This window comes from Triturus cristatus, chromosome 3_2 (genome assembly GCF_964204655.1).
Source record: "Triturus cristatus chromosome 3_2, aTriCri1.1, whole genome shotgun sequence".
In the NCBI taxonomy this organism is placed as follows: domain Eukaryota; kingdom Metazoa; phylum Chordata; class Amphibia; order Caudata; family Salamandridae; genus Triturus; species Triturus cristatus.
Window position 1 is genome coordinate 535,426,816 of NC_140584.1, and position 17,489 is coordinate 535,444,304.

Below are 17,489 nucleotides of genomic sequence, written 5' to 3' on the forward strand. Positions count from 1 at the left end.
TCATGAAGCATTACTGCCTTGACAGCCAAGTACGGCGGGACAGACACTTTGTCTGATTTTTGATGCAGGATATCCTGATCTGAGCAATTCCACAGACCCACCACCAGAGGCATACAGATTTAGGGGCATATTAACAAGTGCTTTATCTCTGCTTTTTTGGCTTTAAAAGCCAAAAAAGCAGAGATAAAACTATCGCCCTATTGACAAGAGGGTGCTAACATGCATAATCACATGTTAGCACCCTTTTTCCCCAACTCCTCCCTTTGCATCTCTAATGAGATGCAAAGTTGCATCTCTAATGAGATGCAAAGTTGCATCTCTAATGAGATGCAAAGTGGGCGTCACTGGGCAGTACAGCCTTGCAAATATCGCTGATGTGCACATCGCGATATTTACAAGGCTGCCCCAGCATTTTAGCAGATGTTAGTTTTTGGAGAAAACCGCTGTTACCCATCCCTAACATAGGGGGTGGATTATGCTGATACGACCCTGCCTATCTATACTGTGATAGATAGACAGTAAGCGTGGTAAAAGTATGCGTGGTAGTGGAATGCGTGCTGAAGGTGTTTCTAATGTGAATGAATGTAAATGCCTGGTAGTTTTATGCATTGTGAAATGTGCGCTGTAAAGACGTGCGTGGTGAAGGAAGGCGTGGTATTGTCCTACAACCCGTGTTGACTTGGGATTTGCTTTTCAGGGCATCTCTTGATTTGCGATGGAAAAGCAGCCCTAAAGTAATGCAACGTAGTGCTGTGCTTTGTGCTACTTGATGTCAGAGGTGGCGCGTGGGTGTTCCCAGAGGCACGTGCACTGCACGAGGGCCTTCCAAACGATGCCCCAATAGCGTCCATCTCTGCTGTAAAGATTCTGTGACCTGATCACTGACATCACAGTCTCCTATCGCGAGGCAATGAGACAAATCCGGTGCACAGAACCCCGAGGGAGAGCAGCCATTTTGCTTGTCCTCGGCATCTGCCCACGTATGGGGTATTTCAAACAAATTGTGCATTGCTCAATGCTATTTCCGTCTGGCTGCCTTCAGCCACGTTTCATGTCTCTTAAGAGCTACGGGGCATATTATCAAGCACGGTGTTAAAATTATCGCCACTTTAGCGGCAGAAAACTGCTGCTAAAGCGGCGATAATGGGCTTGATAATATGCCGCAGAGAATTCCCATAGAAGCCCATGTTGACACCAGAACATGGGCTTCTATGGGAATTCTCAAGGTCATATTATCAAGCCCATTATCGCCGCTTTAGCTACAGTTTTCTGCCGCTAAAGGGGCGATAATTTTAACGCCGTTTGTTGATAATATCAACATGGGCTTTTATGGGAATTCTCTGCAGCATATTATCAAGCCCATTATCGCCGTTTTAGCGGCAGTTTTCTACCGCTAAAGCGGCGATAATTTTAATGCCGTGCTTGATAATATGTCCCTTAGTGCTTAGACAAAGTGTTAACGTACAATACGAGCATTTACATGTAACTGTTCCTCCAGGCCTGCAATTTGAGAGTGTAGACACACCCCTCTCGTACATTCATTTCACCATGAGTGAAATATTTCAAACAGGCGCGAAGTAATAGGAAAATAAATGAATGGCAATGTTAAATATGTTTCCAAGGGGCTTATTTATGAGCCCTTGCAACAGTTTTGCGCTTCCGTTGCATCACTTTTTTTGACGCATCGGCGGCATAAAACATGCCTCCTGTTGCGCCCTATTTACAAAGTGACGCATCTGAGAAGATGAGTCACTTTGTAAACCCCTGCGCTACATTATACCTGTGTTAGGTATAATGTATGCAGGGTGGGCTTTCCCACGTAAGTAAGCCTCATAGAAGTGACGCAGTGAAATCTACGAGATTTCACTGCGCCACTTCTAGGGTGCAAATGCGTCAATATCTTACGCCTGCCTCACAGCAGGCGTAAGACTGACGCAGGCCCTTTCACATGGGGCTTGCCCCATGTGAAAGGACACATTGCTGGAGTTGCGTCACTTTTGTGACACACTCCAGCAATGCGTCACTTTTGCGCCTACAGATACGTTAGAAATACTGACGTATCTGTAACTCCTTGCGACATGATGCGTCATACAGTAAATATGGCGCATCCATTATGTCGCAAGGAGGGCGCACTGAGGAGTGATGCATCGCTGCTTTCACGCAGCGATGCGTCACTTCTCATAAATGACGCCCCAAGCTTTTAAGGTTCTCTATTTTGGGATTGCCAGGTAGAATACTGCCCACCACAAAGAACCCAGAATGCATTATCAAATTATATATACATGTTCTGTTTAAAAATATTGTAACTAGAAATTACAGGATGACTTAGAAACTTGTGGGCTTATTTATAAGGAGCTTGTGCCGCCACTGCGTCACTTTTTCTTTTTACACAGCGGCGGCGCAATCAGTGCACCACACTGCTCCATATCTACAAATTGACGCATTGGGTCCAATGAGTCCGCTTGTAGAGCCCTGCATCACACTATACCTGTGCCAGGTATAATATATGCAGGGTAGGCATTCCCACCCAAAAAAGCCACATGGAAGTGACACTGAAATTTACAACAGTTAATTCTGTCACTCTAGAACTTGACTGCGTCAAAATCCTTACACCGGCTCAGAACAGGCGTAAGGATTGACGCTGGGCTTTAACAAAGGAACTCGCCTATGTGTTCTGACGCATTGCTGGAGTTGCGCTAGTTTTACGACAAACTGCAGCAATGCTTCACTTTTGCGGCAACAGAAGTGTAAGGATTTCTGACGCATCTGTTAAATTCTTGCATCATGGAGCCCTGAATTGTGAATACAGCGCATCCATGGTGACGCAGGGACATTGGGGCAGGTGCAAGGAAACTGACGAATCATTGCCGGAGTGTCAGTGTCTTGTAAATGCAGCTATTGTGCCGCATTGCTGGAGGCCGTGCAGATGGACAGGGAAGGGAGTAGTGAGCGAGGGGTGGGGGTCGCTCTCACAGAGGGGCGTATTTACAAGCTCATTGCACCGCCGGTGAGTCACTTTTTTTGACGCACCAACGGCAGAGTGTCCCTGCCCATATTTACAAGGCCAGGTAAAGCCACCCTGTGTGGCTTTTCATGGCCTTATAAATATGGCCCCCTTCCACGCAGAGAAAGGCGGGGGCCGGGATCGGCCCTGCCGCAGATATGGCGGGGCACCGACCCCCTCCCCCCCCCTCACCTGTTTTCCCGGCCTGGCGCGTTTCACCGCGTCAGCATGACGCGGTGGGCGCGCCGCGGCCGGAATTGGGTGGCGACGGCGAACCCTTGACCCGGAAGCGATTAAGGCGCTTCCGGGTCAGGGGGGGGGGCAGGGGACAGGCCAGTTAGAACTGGCCTGCTCCCAGTAATAGGATAAAAGGCCGGGGAGCGCGGGACTCGGTCTCTTGGTCCCGCGCTCTCAGGCATCCGGAAGCAGCCTCTGGGAGGCAGCTAACTTTTTGTTATTTTTGTTTTTTGCTGCAGGTTTCACGCGGATTTGTGGTTGCGCCCCAGCGGATTCTGTGGACAAAGGGACGTTCCTGACGGTGATCGTGTGCGGCGAGGTCGTCCTGGGGGTAGCGGCGTTAGGCGATCGAGAGCCGATTGTAGGCGGAATCCCTGCAGCTGTGAGGCATCGGCAGGCGGCGGCGTGAGTTGGCGGAGAGGCTCGTGTGGTCTCGTGTAGGGCGCGCGCACGCGCCGATAAGGTATTCGTGAAGGGGGGGCCCAAGGGCTGGTGGAGCAAATTGAGCGCAATACTGAGTGACCCGGAGAATCGGATACACCTTTTGTTACCGAACGCTCGAAAATGCTGTAACTATTATTTTAGGAGTACAGGGGTTATACCCAGTGTTTAGGGGTTGTATACAGGACGGTAATGTGTATGTTGCATAGCGTTACTGGGTTAAAAAGGAAATCATGCTTGTTCGAGTGCATGGGGTAGTAAGGGCTATATAAATGCTATTTTAGTTTGTACAAAGTGATTTAACGGTGTGCGCTAGTGTATTAGAGAGACTGTTGAACCGGCCCTCTCGGTAGGCAGCTTGAGCGCAGGTATTAAAAATTATTAAAAGAGGCACTGGGGATGGGGAGTAAGGTCTGAGACTCCCCTTTTTTAAACAAGGCTACGGCTACAATTCAGTGCCAGTGATTCAGTCTGTCTTCATTCATATGTAAAGTTGGTAGCCCTTAAAGGAACACACCTATTAGCTTTACCAACGCTGGTCTCTTTTGCAAGGCCATTGATACTGTCTAGGGTGGCAGGTTGTAAGGTGTGGGTGTAACACTGGGGTGTAGTATGGTAACAAAGGCTATGCTAACTTGTTTTTCATCGTAGGGATACTGTCGGAGTGCGCAGCACGCGAGACGAAGGGGGTGTTGAGTGACGGTGTCGCACTAAGGGTGCACGGGCAGGCCTGCACTTCACTGCTTCTGTGGGCCACGGGGCTAAGAGTACGCTCGCCTTTCCGCCCAGGTTAGCTGGCGTGGTGCGGTCTCAGTTGCGTGGTGCTTGTGGCCAGCCTGTGTACTCCCAACGTCAGGTAAGGGCCCGGTGGGTCCCTGGTATAGGAGCGAGTAACATTGTATTCGCAGGATATTTAGTGAGCAGTGGGGGGATCTGATATTTGACATGTCGGGTAAACGGGGAACTAATCGTTCCCGCATGGAGCATATGCTGGAGGCCATGATGCGCAGGATGGCGACAATGGATAGGAGATGGGGTAAGGTTGAACAAATGTGGCACAGCTTAGCGGAGCTCAGGAAGAAGGTGGAGGATCAGGGCGGACCCTCAGGCAGGCCCAAGCGGATAATAGTGCCCCCAAAACCTAGGGGAGAATTAGAAGCTCTACCGAAGCGGGTTAGAAACAAGAAAGGGAAGAATCAGGAGCCCAAAATTGGGCAACCTGTAGAGGCACCTGGGGGGGGGGCGGTCCTTCTAGGCTTCCTGTAGCGCCAGAGACTCCTGAGAGAATTCCTGAGCTAGCGCATAATGTTCCAGGGACACTTGTGCCAGTATTAGCACCTGTTCCGGTGCCTTCAGCGGTGGAACCGGTAGTACCAAGTGTCATACCAGCTTTGCCCTCACCAGGCCCAAATCTCCCGGTCTTGAACCCAGTTGCCCCGGTCTCTGTATTAGCACCAGCGGGGGGGGGGCAGGTGCCGCTGGAATTAGCTTCTCAAATAGCGGCAGTCCTTCCCTGGTTAGGAAAGGGCGGGCTGTTACCACAGTCTGTGGGCGCTAAAGAGGTAGGGGAGGACCCACTGGCGGAGGCACAATGGATGGTGGCAAGGATTATGGCGGCCCTGAGTGGGGAGCCGAGTCTGGGCGCGGATAAGGCCAGGCAATCACAACCAGTGCTCCAGGAGAGCGACAGCAGAAAAGGTAAGACAGCGGAGCCAGCGGGTGTTGGGACAACGGGTAAGGAGTTGGCTTTGCCATTGTTGGGCGCAGGGATGTTACCTTCCAGGAAGGAATATTTAGCACGGCATGTAGCGCGCGACGTGAAGGAATTGATTTGGTCTGGTGCCTATGTAAACATGTTTTCTTTACTGGTTGACAACAGGGAAATGGAGTATTCTAAGAGGCAGAAAGATTGGATGCTTCCCAGTGAGTGGCGGGTAGAGATGTCAAGATTCACGGTAGAGGAGACATTGACAAACTGGATAAGGGCTTTTTCAGTGTTTATGGCCTTAGTAGCTGAACGTTCACCTAATATGCAAGCAGAAATGGCATGTTACCAGAGCAGGGTAGCGATGACACAGGATAAATATGGTGGCGTGGGGTGGAAGGAATATGACATGAATTTCAGGAAAGCGAAAGAGTTTGACCCTTCACTCACATGGGACCGGGTGGATTCGATCTCATGGTTTGACAAGTTTGGCCCAGGGCAGCCGGGCAATGCAGGCCAAAATTGGGGCAAGGGACACACTACTCAGCCACATCAGCCCTTTCGGCCAGCGCAAACCGGGGGCTCGGCACCGGGTACTGGAAAGGGGGGACGGCGAAAGGGAGTATGCTGGGATTTTAATAGAAAGTCATGTACCAGAGCTCAAGGCACCTGTAAATTCAGGCATGCATGCTCTATATGTAACCACCCCTCCCACCCAGAGTCAAAATGCCTTAAAAAAGGGAATGCCTTTGCAGGGAATAGAGGGGGGAAGAAGCAAGAGTAAAGAAAAAGTAGAAAAGGTAACGCATTCACCCATTGATGTATCTGCTATGACTCCCTGGTTGAATAGATATCAAGATCATGCCACAGCTAGGACCAGGGTTCAATTTCCGGCTCGATAATTCTTGCTCCAGTGCATACTTGATTAATGGGTTCACACTCTGTGACTCTGGGCAATAGCTTGCTTAATCTCCACAATGGCCCCTCGCGGCGGGATGCCTGGCTTTCACTTTGTAGATGCCCTGCTGGGTTATCTCACTGGGGAATACCAGGACAGGTTCCCTAAGCAAGCGCTTAGAGACCGGTTGGTGATTTGCGCTATATAAATATCTGCACATATACATATACATGTTGCAAGAAGGTTTTTTGTATGGTTTCAGAATACCAGCTGGGAATTACATAGGGACGTCATTCCACTTCGACATTCCACTTCCTTTGGAAGACGGAAGAATCTCCCTTGGAGTCAAGGAGTGACTCCCCTGCTTGGCAGGCACCAAACACTCTAATCAACGGTCGCAAACTTTCCTGCTCCCGCTGGAGTCCAAAGTCCCTGCAGCCCCGGAAGTAGATTTCCTGACTTCTCGATGGCCATTGTGAGTCCCCAGCAGAGCTGAGGCGAGTGGACCCCACGAGTGATGAGGAACAGCAATACACAGGTAACGTGCACTATTGTCAAGTGCAACCCCTTCACGACGTTCTACAAACTTGTGCTTCAGACCATTTGTGGCCCAAGCCTCCAGAAGGTTGTGCACCGAAAATCAGAGGCCTACCCCGTCCCGAGTGACCGTGGGCTCCTGTAAAGCATTTCCTCACGAGGCATCTTTGCGATCCCTTGCCTGTTGGCTTGTGGGTCCCCTGAAGACTTTCTGATCAAACCAAAGGGCTCCCCTGGTTGCTCCAGGCCTGCCCTCACTTACCCTTGCTGGGTGAGTTCCTCAGACCTTGCTGGTCTGCACCGCTGACTTTCTTCAATTTCCACGAGACTTGCTGTTGCCAAGGCTTGTTGGCTCCAATCTGGTTGCCAACACGTCAGTGAGCTGCAGACGTCACGGGACAGTCCGAATCCAGCTCCTGGTCATCATCGATGCCTCCTGGACCTCGTGGCTGAAGAGTCAAAACACCCTTGATCACCTGAAATCACCCGACTTCCGTGGGCATCCATCTTCCTGGCCCCGGGTCACTGGCTAGTGAGTGTGAACACTGTCCCTTCTGCTTTCAGGTCATCTTCAACTCGAATCCAGCCTTGGATTCCACTGGACACTTGGCTTCCATAGAAAACAGCGATGCGACCCGACACCAAGAGACACCTATGCACCCGGCTTCCCTGGGTGAGGTAACTCGTGCACTCCGGTGCCCTAGTGTGTGTTGGCCCTCGAATTACTTACCTTGTAAGTGGGTTGCTTATAGACTTCCTCAAAGTACCCTAAAACTTTAAAAATCCAACCGCGACTTGCTCCGTTGAAATCAATAGGGAACCCGCAGCTGTGTTCTCACACTGCACGCGTCTCCCGTGGGTCTTTTACTTACCTGCCTTGGGTGGATTAGTGAAGCCCCAGCGATTCTACAGGCCCTAGGCCTTGACCCTCTGCAAGTCGACTTTCCTAAACCTCTATTTTAGTATATGGTCTGGTACGCCCCTAGGCCCCAGCCATATTTGTGCTTAACTTATTGTGAAACATTGATATTTGAATGTGTTCCTGACTTCTAATCTCATAAAGAGATTAGTAGAGGGTGTCTAGAAATAAATACATATATATTTGATATATATACCTGTGTGGTGTCCTTTCATTTGGTAATTCAAGAGATAATAATGTAAAACAAGCTGCTTTACATTCCTCTGAGACTTGGCCTGAATGCTGCTCTCCACAGCTACCACTAGGATAGCTTTCTTTAAAAGGTTGTCTTAAACCTATCTACCATAAGAGTCGAATTTTACTGGTGCAAGGTGGCCACTATAACTAGTGACCAGCATATGCCAGGCCAACTTCTCACACTATGCATTGCCTCATCTCTAAAAGGAGGAAGAACGGTTTTATTGCCTTGACCCAAAACCGTCCACTTCTATGTGGACCGAACCAGAGACTTCTGACAGAACAACCAACTTTTTGTTAGTTCTCTGGGGCTAAGAAAAGCAAATATGAGGAGCAAAAGAAGACCATCTCAAGATGGATTGTACTGTGCTTCAGGATCTGCTATGAGCTAGCCAAGAAGAAGCCTCCAGATGGCTTGCACGCTCCTTCCACCAGAGTGATGGCTGCTACCACTGCGCGTGTTTGTGCTCTGCCTGCCAGTCATGGACATTTGCCAAGATGCTATGTCAGCATCCTCCCCAAAAGTTCATGAAGCATTACTGCCTTGACAGCCAAGTACGGCGGGACAGACACTTTGTCTGATTTTTGATGCAGGATATCCTGATCTGAGCAATTCCACAGACCCACCACCAGAGGCATACAGATTTAGGGGCATATTAACAAGTGCTTTATCTCTGCTTTTTTGGCTTTAAAAGCCAAAAAAGCAGAGATAAAACTATCGCCCTATTGACAAGAGGGTGCTAACATGCATAATCACATGTTAGCACCCTTTTTCCCCAACTCCTCCCTTTGCATCTCTAATGAGATGCAAAGTTGCATCTCTAATGAGATGCAAAGTGGGCGTCACTGGGCAGTACAGCCTTGCAAATATCGCTGATGTGCACATCGCGATATTTACAAGGCTGCCCCAGCATTTTAGCAGATGTTACTTTTTGGAGAAAACCGCTGTTACCCATCCCTAACATAGGGGGTGGATTATGCTGATACGACCCTGCCTATCTATACTGTGATAGATAGACAGTAAGCGTGGTAAAAGTATGCGTGGTAGTGGAATGCGTGCTGAAGGTGTTTCTAATGTGAATGAATGTAAATGCCTGGTAGTTTTATGCATTGTGAAATGTGCGCTGTAAAGACGTGCGTGGTGAAGGAAGGCGTGGTATTGTCCTACAACCCGTGTTGACTTGGGATTTGCTTTTCAGGGCATCTCTTGATTTGCGATGGAAAAGCAGCCCTAAAGTAATGCAACGTAGTGCTGTGCTTTGTGCTACTTGATGTCAGAGGTGGCGCGTGGGTGTTCCCAGAGGCACGTGCACTGCAGGAGGGCCTTCCAAACGATGCCCCAATAGCGTCCATCTCTGCTGTAAAGATTCTGTGACCTGATCACTGACATCACAGTCTCCTATCGCGAGGCAAAGAGACAAATCCGGTGCACAGAACCCCGAGGGAGAGCAGCCATTTTGCTTGTCCTCGGCATCTGCCCACGTATGGGGTATTTCAAACAAATTGTGCATTGCTCAATGCTATTTCCGTCTGGCTGCCTTCAGCCACGTTTCATGTCTCTTAAGAGCTACGGGGCATATTATCAAGCACGGTGTTAAAATTATCGCCACTTTAGCGGCAGAAAACTGCTGCTAAAGCGGCGATAATGGGCTTGATAATATGCCGCAGAGAATTCCCATAGAAGCCCATGTTGACACCAGAACATGGGCTTCTATGGGAATTCTCAAGGTCATATTATCAAGCCCATTATCGCCGCTTTAGCTACAGTTTTCTGCCGCTAAAGGGGCGATAATTTTAACGCCGTTTGTTGATAATATCAACATGGGCTTTTATGGGAATTCTCTGCAGCATATTATCAAGCCCATTATCGCCGTTTTAGCGGCAGTTTTCTACCGCTAAAGCGGCGATAATTTTAATGCCGTGCTTGATAATATGTCCCTTAGTGCTTAGACAAAGTGTTAACGTACAATACGAGCATTTACATGTAACTGTTCCTCCAGGCCTGCAATTTGAGAGTGTAGACACACCCCTCTCGTACATTCATTTCACCATGAGTGAAATATTTCAAACAGGCGCGAAGTAATAGGAAAATAAATGAATGGCAATGTTAAATATGTTTCCAAGGGGCTTATTTATGAGCCCTTGCAACAGTTTTGCGCTTCCGTTGCATCACTTTTTTTGACGCATCGGCGGCATAAAACATGCCTCCTGTTGCGCCCTATTTACAAAGTGACGCATCTGAGAAGATGAGTCACTTTGTAAACCCCTGCGCTACATTATACCTGTGTTAGGTATAATGTATGCAGGGTGGGCTTTCCCACGTAAGTAAGCCTCATAGAAGTGACGCAGTGAAATCTACGAGATTTCACTGCGCCACTTCTAGGGTGCAAATGCGTCAATATCTTACGCCTGCCTCACAGCAGGCGTAAGACTGACGCAGGCCCTTTCACATGGGGCTTGCCCCATGTGAAAGGACACATTGCTGGAGTTGCGTCACTTTTGTGACACACTCCAGCAATGCGTCACTTTTGCGCCTACAGATACGTTAGAAATACTGACGTATCTGTAACTCCTTGCGACATGATGCGTCATACAGTAAATATGACGCATCCATTATGTCGCAAGGAGGGCGCACTGAGGAGTGATGCATCGCTGCTTTCACGCAGCGATGCGTCACTTCTCATAAATGACGCCCCAAGCTTTTAAGGTTCTCTATTTTGGGATTGCCAGGTAGAATACTGCCCACCACAAAGAACCCAGAATGCATTATCAAATTATATATACATTTTCTGTTTAAAAATATTGTAACTAGAAATTACAGGATGACTTAGAAACTTGTGGGCTTATTTATAAGGAGCTTGTGCCGCCACTGCGTCACTTTTTTTTTTTACACAGCGGCGGCGCAATCAGTGCACCACACTGCTCCATATCTACAAATTGACGCATTGGGTCCAATGAGTCCGCTTGTAGAGCCCTGCATCACACTATACCTGTGCCAGGTATAATATATGCAGGGTAGGCATTCCCACCCAAAAAAGCCACATGGAAGTGACACTGAAATTTACAACAGTTAATTCTGTCACTCTAGAACTTGACTGCGTCAAAATCCTTACACCGGCTCAGAACAGGCATAAGGATTGACGCTGGGCTTTAACAAAGGAACTCGCCTATGTGTTCTGACGCATTGCTGGAGTTGCGCTAGTTTTACGACAAACTGCAGCAATGCTTCACTTTTGCGGCAACAGAAGTGTAAGGATTTCTGACGCATCTGTTAAATCCTTGTATCATGGAGCCCTGAATTGTGAATACAGCGCATCCATGGTGACGCAGGGACATTGGGGCAGGTGCAAGGAAACTGACGAATCATTGCCGGAGTGTCAGTGTCTTGTAAATGCAGCTATTGTGCCGCATTGCTGGAGGCCGTGCAGATGGACAGGGAAGGGAGTAGTGAGCGAGGGGTGGGGGTCGCTCTCACAGAGGGGCGTATTTACAAGCCCATTGCACCGCCGGTGAGTCACTTTTTTTGACGCACCAACGGCAGAGTGTCCCTGCCCATATTTACAAGGCCAGGTAAAGCCACCCTGTGTGGCTTTTCATGGCCTTATAAATATGGCCCCCTTCCACGCAGAGAAAGGCGGGGCCGGGATCGGCCCTGCCGCAGATATGGCGGGGCACCGACCCCCTCCCCCCCCCGCCTGTTTTCCCGGCCTGGCGCGTTTCACCGCGTCAGCATGACGCGGTGGGCGCGCCGCGGCCGGGATTGGGTGGCGACGGCGAACCCTTGACCCGGAAGCGATTAAGGCGCTTCCGGGTCAAGGGGGGGGGGCAGGGGACAGGCCAGTTAGAACTGGCCTGCTCCCAGTAATAGGATAAAAGGCCGGGGAGCGCGGGACTCGGTCTCTTGGTCCCGCGCTCTCAGGCATCCGGACGCAGCCTCTGGGAGGCAGCTAACTTTTTGTTATTTTTGTTTTTTGCTGCAAGTTTCACGCGGATTTGTGGTTGCGCCCCAGCGGATTCTGTGGACAAAGGGACGTTCCTGACGGTGATCGTGTGCGGCGAGGTCGTCCTGGGGGTAGCGGCGTGAGGCGATCGAGAGCCGATTGTAGGCGGAATCCCTGCAGCTGTGAGGCATCGGCAGGCGGCGGCGTGAGTTGGCGGAGAGGCTCGTGTGGTCTCGTGTAGGGCGCGCGCACGCGCCGATAAGGTATTCGTGAAGGGGGGGCCCAAGGGCTGGTGGAGCAAATTGAGCGCAATACTGAGTGACCCGGAGAATCGGATACACCTTTTGTTACCGAACGCTCGAAAAGGCTGTAACTATTATTTTAGGAGTACAGGGGTTATACCCAGTGTTTAGGGGTTGTATACAGGACGGTAATGTGTATGTTGCATAGCGTTACTGGGTTAAAAAGGAAATCATGCTTGTTCGAGTGCATGGGGTAGTAAGGGCTATATAAATGCTATTTTAGTTTGTACAAAGTGATTTAACGGTGTGCGCTAGTGTATTAGAGAGACTGTTGAACCGGCCCTCTCGGTAGGCAGCTTGAGCGCAGGTATTAAAAATTATTAAAAGAGGCACTGGGGATGGGGAGTAAGGTCTGAGACTCCCCTTTTTTAAACAAGGCTACGGCTACAATTCAGTGCCAGTGATTCAGTCTGTCTTCATTCATATGTAAAGTTGGTAGCCCTTAAAGGAACACACCTATTAGCTTTACCAACGCTGGTCTCTTTTGCAAGGCCATTGATACTGTCTAGGGTGGCAGGTTGTAAGGTGTGGGTGTAACACTGGGGTGTAGTATGGTAACAAAGGCTATGCTAACTTGTTTTTCATCGTAGGGATACTGTCGGAGTGCGCAGCACGCGAGACGAAGAGGGTGTTGAGTGACGGTGTCGCACTAAGGGTGCACGGGCAGGCCTGCACTTCACTGCTTCTGTGGGCCACGGGGCTAAGAGTACGCTCGCCTTTCCGCCCAAGTTAGCTGGCGTGGTGCGGTCTCAGTTGCGTGGTGCTTGTGGCCAGCCTGTGTACTCCCAACGTCAGGTAAGGGCCCGGTGGGTCCCTGGTAAAGGAGCGAGTAACATTGTATTCGCAGGATATTTAGTGAGCAGTGGGGGGATCTGATATTTGACATGTCGGGTAAACGGGGAACTAATCGTTCCCGCATGGAGCATATGCTGGAGGCCATGATGCGCAGGATGGCGACAATGGATAGGAGATGGGGTAAGGTTGAACAAATGTGGCACAGCTTAGCGGAGCTCAGGAAGAAGGTGGAGGATCAGGGCGGACCCTCAGGCAGGCCCAAGCGGATAATAGTGCCCCCAAAACCTAGGGGAGAATTAGAAGCTCTACCGAAGCGGGTTAGAAACAAGAAAGGGAAGAATCAGGAGCCCAAAATTGGGCAACCTGTAGAGGCACCTGGGGGGGGGGCGGTCCTTCTAGGCTTCCTGTAGCGCCAGAGACTCCTGAGAGAATTCCTGAGCTAGCGCATAATGTTCCAGGGACACTTGTGCCAGTATTAGCACCTGTTCCGGTGCCTTCAGCGGTGGAACCGGTAGTACCAAGTGTCATACCAGCTTTGCCCTCACCAGGCCCAAATCTCCCGGTCTTGAACCCAGTTGCCCCGGTCCCTGTATTAGCACCAGCGGGGGGGGGGCAGGTGCCGCTGGAATTAGCTTCTCAAATAGCGGCAGTCCTTCCCTGGTTAGGAAAGGGCGGGCTGTTACCACAGTCTGTGGGCGCTAAAGAGGTAGGGGAGGACCCACTGGCGGAGGCACAACGGATGGTGGCAAGGATTATGGCGGCCCTGAGTGGGGAGCCGAGTCTGGGCGCGGATAAGGCCAGGCAATCACAACCAGTGCTCCAGGAGAGCGACAGCAGAAAAGGCAAGACAGCGGAGCCAGCGGGTGTTGGGACAACGGGTAAGGAGTTGGCTTTGCCATTGTTGGGCTCAGGGATGTTACCTTCCAGGAAGGAATATTTAGCACGGCATGTAGCGCGCGACGTGAAGGAATTGATTTGGTCTGGTGCCTATGTAAACATGTTTTCTTTACTGGTTGACAACAGGGAAATGGAGTATGCTAAGAGGCAGAAAGATTGGATGCTTCCCAGTGAGTGGCGGGTAGAGATGTCAAGATTCACGGTAGAGGAGACATTGACAAACTGGATAAGGGCTTTTTCAGTGTTTATGGCCTTAGTAGCTGAACGTTCACCTAATATGCAAGCAGAAATGGCATGTTACCAGAGCAGGGTAGCGATGACACAGGATAAATATGGTGGCGTGGGGTGGAAGGAATATGACATGAATTTCAGGAAGGCGAAAGAGTTTGACCCTTCACTCACATGGGACCGGGTGGATTCGATCTCATGGTTTGACCAGTTTGGCCCAGGGCAGCCGGGCAATGCAGGCCAAAATTGGGGCAAGGGACACACTACTCAGCCACATCAGCCCTTTCGGCCAGCGCAAACCGGGGGCTCGGCACCGGGTACTGGAAAGGGGCGACGGCGAAAGGGAGTATGCTGGGATTTTAATAGAAAGTCATGTACCAGAGCTCAAGGCACCTGTAAATTCAGGCATGCATGCTCTATATGTAACTACCCCTCCCACCCAGAGTCAAAATGCCTTAAAAAAGGGAATGCCTTTGCAGGGAATAGAGGGGGGAAGAAGCAAGAGTAAAGAAAAAGTAGAAAAGGTAACGCATTCACCCATTGATGTATCTGCTATGACTCCCTGGTTGAATAGATATCCAGATCATGCCACAGCTAGGACCAGGGTTCAATTTCCGGCTCGATAATTCTTGCTCCAGTGCATACTTGATTAATGGGTTCACACTCTGCGACTCTGGGCAATAGCTTGCTTAATCTCCACAATGGCCCCTCGCGGCGGGATGCCTGGCTTTCACTTTGTAGATGCCCTGCTGGGTTATCTCACTGGGGAATACCAGGACAGGTTCCCTAAGCAAGCGCTTAGAGACCGGTTGGTGATTTGCGCTATATAAATATCTGCACATATACATATACATGTTGCAAGAAGGTTTTTTGTATGGTTTCAGAATACCAGCTGAGAATTACATAGGGACGTCTGAGTGCAAAAATCAGTTGTCTGTAAGATCAAACCCAGGGGTGGCAGCGCAAAAAATTAATAAGGAATTGGGCTTAGGGAGAAAGCGGGTCCATTTGACTTCGCCCCTGTGCCAAACTTTGTCTGCTCCCCCCTGGGGTGGTCCCAAAAAAGGAAGAAGGGGAGTACAGGTTGATTCATAATCTATCAGCCCCTAGAGGCAGGTCATTGAATGGCGCTATCAATGAGGAGCTTTGCAGTGTGAAATATGCTTCCTTTGATCAGGCTGTAGAGATGTTGAGGGTTGTGGGACCTGGGGCCTTGCTGGCTAAATCTGAAATTGAATCTGCTTTCCGATTGCTGCCGGTTCATCCTTTAGATCATCACCTGCTAGGTTTTTCATTTCAAGGGAAATTCTACATGGATAGGTGCATGCCCATGGGTTGTTCGGTTTCCTGTGCTTACTTTGAAAAATTTAGTTCATTTTTAGAATGGGTTTTTCAGGCAGGTGACAGGACACCAATTTGTTATGCATTATCTGGATGATTTTCTCTTTCTGGGATCGGCTGGATCCCAGGAATGTTCTGGGGCATTGGAGGAATTCTGTGTGCTCATGCGTACATTTGGGGTCCCCCTGGCCCCAGGGAAGACAGTAGGGCCAACAACCACAATTGAATTTTTAGGCATTGAGGTGGATTCAGTACAAGGGTGTTTTCGGTTACCTGAGCAAAAAATAATGAAATTTCGTGCAGCTTTGCAAAAGTGTTTGTCAAAAGATCAAGTAACCTTACACCTGTTGCAGCAGGCGGTAGGACAGTTGAACTTTGCGCTACGGGTGATACCTATGGCTCGACCATTCTCCCGTTCCATCTCACAGGCCATGACGGGCCTTCACGAAAAGCACCATCACACACGCCTGTCATCTGAGGTTCGCCAGGACATGCGGATTTGGATCGCATTCCTGGAGGGTTTCAATGGCAGAGTAGTGTGGCCCGGTCCCCCCACTACTTCTGCTGAGTTGGGTTTAAGGACTGACGCAGCGGGTAGTGTGGGATTTGGTGCCATACTCGAGAACCAGTGGGTGGCCCAGCGATGGCCGGCTTGGTGGTTTGAGAGTGGTTTAACTGCCAACATAGGCTTCTTGGAACTATTTCCCATTTGGGTGCCGTTGACGGTGTGGCCCCTGCATCTGCAGAATCAGTCTGTAATCTTCTGGTCAGATAACATGTCAGTGGTGGAATCCATCAATCAACAGGCGGCAAGGTGTAAGATGATTCTCCGCCTGTTGAAAGAGATAGTGCTGCTATGTATGAAGCTGAATGTACAGTTTAAGGCTAAACATGTCCCGGGGGTGCGGAATAAAGCTGCTGACGCACTCTCTCGCTTCAAGATGCAGGTTTTCAGGGAACATCTACCATCCGCAGAGACAACATCAGCACACTTCCCCGAAGTACTTTGGCAGATTGGTGCCCCCAGCTACAGAACCTCGTGGCTGCTAGCCTAGCTCCCAGGACCAGGAAAGCTTATGAAGGAGCGTTTTGGTCTTACTGTACTTTTTTGGGCCAGGACTGGGAGGATAGATGGGATACGTTGGGTGCATTCCTCTTGTTTTTAGACAACATACATAGGGAGGGGTGCTCTGTGGTGGCAGCCAGGCGACATGTAGCGGCAGTTTCCTTCTTTGCGCAGATCAGAGACACAAAAGATCCCACGAACAGTTTCATTTTGAGAAAGGCATTGAAGGGGTGGCGACGCATCCAGGGAGCGGCTCCTGACACCAGGCAGCCGATAGGGTTGGAGCGGCTGAGTGCGTTGCTGACTGCATTGGGCGTCATATGCAGTTCAACTGGGGAAGCATTATTATTCAAAGCTGCCTTTGCACTGGCCTTTTATGGGGCATCCAGGGTTGGTGAATTGGTGGCACGCAACAAGTTGGATGACCAGGGTGGGCTTCCAATGGAGCATGTTAAGATACAAGGTGACATTTTGCTTTTAACCATCAGAAGATCAAAAACCGATCAAGAAGCTCGGGGAGAAGGGGTGGTACTTCATAGGGCGCAAAATAACCCGTGTTGCCCGGTAATGCACCTTGAAAATTACCTCAGACAGAGGAGCAGCGCGTTAGGCGGTTCATTGTTATTACATGCGGACGGTACCCCACGGACCATGTTCCAGTTTAAAAAGGTATTGGAAATGGCAATCAGCAATGCGGGCATGGATCCAAAGGTTTTTGGGACGCATTCTTTCAGGATAGGGGCTGCCACTGAGGCAACGGCTAGGGGGTTGCATTCAAGTAGTGTACAGAGGATTGGACGATGGGCTTCCAATAGTTATAAGCGTTATGTGCGGCTGCACATGTTGTGAATACACAATACATTTGGGTACTGACGCCTGCTTTGTTTGTCGTTTTCTTCACAGTTTCTCAAAACTGTCACGCAGGAGGGGAACTGCCGTCG